This window comes from Triticum urartu, unplaced genomic scaffold, assembly GCF_003073215.2.
Source record: "Triticum urartu cultivar G1812 unplaced genomic scaffold, Tu2.1 TuUngrouped_contig_10346, whole genome shotgun sequence".
Classification (NCBI taxonomy): Eukaryota; Viridiplantae; Streptophyta; class Magnoliopsida; order Poales; family Poaceae; genus Triticum; species Triticum urartu.
The window spans coordinates 17,679-21,976 of NW_024111203.1; the positions used below are offsets into that span (position 1 = coordinate 17,679).

At 44.7% G+C, this 4,298-nt stretch overlaps 1 long non-coding RNA gene across 2 annotated transcripts; it reads right to left on the reverse strand.

Moving 5' to 3' along the window:
- Window positions 1–1,758: 1,758 nt before the first annotated feature.
- On the reverse strand, window positions 1,759–4,223 carry LOC125526515. 2 transcript variants are annotated; one of them, XR_007291739.1, is made up of 4 exons: window positions 3,487–4,223; window positions 2,979–3,162; window positions 2,437–2,617; window positions 1,759–1,834 (listed from the first exon to the last, which is right to left on the reverse strand). It is a non-coding gene; the product is annotated as an uncharacterized LOC125526515 (long non-coding RNA). The 2 variants fall into 2 exon arrangements; XR_007291738.1 differs by having other exon boundaries at window positions 2,979–4,223.
- Window positions 4,224–4,298: the final 75 nt, after the last annotated feature.

Consider the following 4,298-nt stretch of genomic DNA (forward strand, 5'->3'; position numbering starts at 1 on the left):
GAATGTGGCCAGTTTGAGCACACTAGAATGTTATGCAGCCATGTTTTGATGGTAACTTCTGTTGAAATTTACATTCCTGCAACGAAAACTGTATTTCTGGACGAGAGATCTAAACGAACTCTGATGTGAAAGGTCATGGATATACTTCATCTTCAGGAGATCCCTGCTAAGCATATATTGAAGCGGGTGGACCAAGGACGCGAGGGACATACTTCCCAATCATCTTGTTCAGTACCAGAAGGATAATTCAGTTAAGTTGTCATTCACGTGTAGGCACTCAACTCTATACCTGAAAGCCATGGAGGTTGTACAGATAGGCGATGCGAGTACAGAATCGTTCGATCACATGTTTGGTTGTCTCAAAGCTTTACTGGTGAGCAGCCCACCTTAGGCAGAGAAAAGGGATGGTTTTGGCTTCAAGGACCGCATGGCCGGTTTGGCTCCTGCTACACTACCTAGCAATGGAGAGATTGCATATGTTGGAGACAGCAATGCTGGTAATTCTGTTAGTGTGCATACTCTCCAAGGTGTAACAGCTCCAGACAAATAGCAGTGTGAATGCTCTCCAAGGTCTAACAGCTCCAGAGAAGTCGGCAGACCTACAAATAGTAGAGAGAAGGCACCATACGATGGTCTGAGTAAGTGCACCAGGTTCTGCAGCATATGTCGACACAACGGACACAAGCGAACTACCTCCCCTGGCTGGAATTCAAATTTCAAACAGCTTGACAGAGCAAATGCAACTAGTGCAAATACAGGTGGCAGCGTGGCTCTGCGAGACGGCGGTACACGGTAGCAGCAAAGAATTACTACCTTTAAGGCAGAACATAATAGAGAAGGACAGGCGGAAAAGAATTTAGTGAAACAAGCAAGATTTGATAATATGAGATAGACCATTGCATAAGCACTGGATGTCTAAACATAATACTGGGACAACCAACGTAGTAATTTCCGGAACCAAAGCAGCAGAACAATCACAGTGAGCATGATGTTAGTAGCTGCAAGCATGACGACAGCAGGTACGATTGCGAGCGCTTGGGATCCGGAAGCAGCAGCCATTGCGGTGACCGGCCTGAAGACTTGATTCACCAGCGGTCGGCAGGGTGGCTGAATATGCTGCTGGTTGTTGGAGGAGGGGCTAGCTTAGCTGGCCCATAAAATCGTCCTGATGACCTGGACACCGAACGGCTGCGCGGATGGGTGACCGCCAGCTTGCTGCTGAGCACGAACAATCTGCAGAGGAGTCATCCTGCATAGGGACGACGAGGCGGACATACCGGCTGAGATGCAGATGGATAACCGCAATGGAGATGGAGATATTTTGGGCGAGTGGATGAATTTGGGTGGCGAGTGGTAGGAGATGCATTTATGTCGGGGATTTCTCCTAGCCGGACTAGAGAAAGACAAAAACATCTCTGGTGCCTATCCAGGGGCGGGCCCACCTCAATTCAAGGGTATGCAGCTGAATACCCATTGTTTTTGGCAAAAAAATTTAGGTATATATAGCATATATACTGTGTCAGTATAAGAAAAAACGAAATTGGTACGCCAAGTCGCCAACGTGCTTGGTAAGCATTTATAAGCCCAAAACATAGGCTGGCCCAGTAGCCCACCTTCTCCTCGAGTCCACACCTTGGCCCAGAAGCGCATCGCACGGATACATCGTCGCCAAAAAATAGATTGATCTATCAGACGCGAGACGAACCAGCACCTCCCCTCCGCTGCTCCGCCATAGCCGCATCCGCAGATCGCACACGCTCCGCCGCGACGAACCCCTCGCTTCCTCTCCCTGCATCCCTTCTGTTCTAAGCTCTGAATTTTCTCATCTCTGAACCTGAAGCACAGAAAATAGATAACTAAATAACACGGTCTTGCACAGTAATAAAAGTATAGCCTTTGATAAATAAATAAACTAAGCAATTAACAGCATCACATAGTTAGAGTTCATTTTATTTTCTGAGAAGCAAACAAATCCCCCCAAAAAACGTCAAGGTTAACTTATTCATCACGCAACTGTAATTTCACTGGCCGATGTTCTTTGTTCAGGACAAATAATCCACTAGTGTTGGCCTTGAGCCATTAGCTAGCAACACTGCAATAGGTAGTCGCGTTTCTGCTAACATACATCGCCTCGCCATTCAATAAAAGCTAGAAAGGAGCAAGGTTGCAGCGCACTCAGTAACCGCAAGAACAACTTCACAATTTAACCTGCTATTCACTGCCTTAACTAACAAGGCATGAACCAGTGGTGTCGGCAGTGAGCCATTATCTAGCAAGAAAGCAATATGTGGTGTCCTTCAAGGTCAAATAATTAAGTGGTGTTCGCATTGAGCTAGCAACGTTGCAACAGGTGATTCTCATTTCTGGGAACACATATATCTCCTCGCCGTTCAATCAGAGCTAGAAAGGAGCAAGGGTTGTGGCACGAGTTATTACCTTTTTGATTGGCACTTGTGTATTCACCTTCTGGACCGTCAATTCCTGGTATTTAGGTGGTGCCATCCTGCTACAGCTTTTGCCAGTCAATTTGTTTGCATCTACTGCATTTGACATTCCTTGTTCCACCTTTGGCTTCAGACCTTCCACCTTCCTATGATAGACCAAGGGTGCAGGAACGCTGCAGTTCACAGACAAACAAGCCTAATTGCTATAATCTTCAGAAACTGGAGGCATTTTAATTAGTGATATACTGGAAGACACCAATCTAATCTTGCAATCAAAAGAGAGATAATGTCCTACTGTACAAGCATTAGAACATTAAACATTTCAAGATTTGAAACGCCAGATTGACTAGCTTCCCTTTGCTAGCTAAGTATATTTATTCACGTGCTACAGTATCACAATACACTTCTATCTATGGGCTAAAATAAGTACATCATCGACTCAAATGGACGGAGCAGAGCACATTATTGACATAGCTCAAAGCCTCGAAGGATGGATCAAAGAGCAGAAAGAGGAAGGAGAGACCGGGGACTTACCTAAGTATAGGTAGCCAGAGAGGCAGTCGTTGGAGCCATGACAAGGTTAAGGAGCAACAACCTTGCCATCCCCTCAATGCTGGAAGCAAGGTGGCGCACCACCGTCGCCAGAGACTAAGACGCCAACCACTAGGTCATGCCGACGAGAGCTGCGGACCCACATGCACATTACTCCAGGACGGCCCTACTCATACATCAACAAAATCGATGTCACACAAGTTATAACTAGTTGGAAGAAATTTAAAGCATACACGGATCTGCAAAACACTGAGCATGACAAAAGGGAATCCCAGGAAATGCAATTGCACATGATTAAGAAAGAACCACGCAAACTACATTTACTTGTTTTCAGAAGCAGCAGAAATAATAATTGCATCAGGAACTCAATGCAAATGGTTCAAACAAGTCAATGCAAACACTAAGGAAACAACAGTGCTTCAAAGCTACTTTTAGGGTTGAAAGCTTAAGATTACAACATGGAAGTAAGATAAGAGGATCGTTTATATACCAAGTGCAATCGTTGTACAAAATGATCCATACAAGAGCTTAGCAAAATCACAACAACATTGAATTCCTTGGAGCCACAAATTAAGCTATTTAACTATTTAGCTAGCCAATACAGTGCACATCAATTGGTGTACCATATCCTACATCGACGATGATGGTGTACCATATCCTACACAAGGACAAACCCAGCATCAGTATTTTACATGAACTCCATACTGATCTACATATAAATGTCGCATAAGAGATATGTAAAGCTTTGAGACATCGTTGTCTATAGTTTGCTTTATGAGTAATTTAGACAACCCAGTTTGTCTTTTTTTTTGGCAAAATAAGAAAACCTAGTTGAGCTGTCAGCATACTGCATCTAGAAAGTTAACAGTGACAGTAAGATTATACGATTACAAACAAAGGGAGTGTGAGAAAATTGTAACTCTCAGACTAGGCAGATAATACTATATAAGTGAACACACGAAGCAACCAACTTGAGGCATTTCCGGTTTCCAAAGAGTCTTGATCATAATCAGGTCATTTTACGATAAGATACTTGCACTATTTCCAGGGGAACATGGCTCCCTGAGTGTATCACTTCCAGAAATCAAAATTATATACTCCCTCCGTCCCGAAAAACATGTCGCGGGTAGTACATTTGATTTTTTGCATTTTAGTCCTTCCACTTTCAAAATTCTAGAAATTAAGCCCCCATCTCCCTCCTCCCGTCGCCCGCGTCGCCACGGCCAGCCGCCGCCAATCGCCAGGGCCAGCTGCCGCAGTTCCTGAGACACCGACAAGCCCACCCACGAACAAGACCTCCCC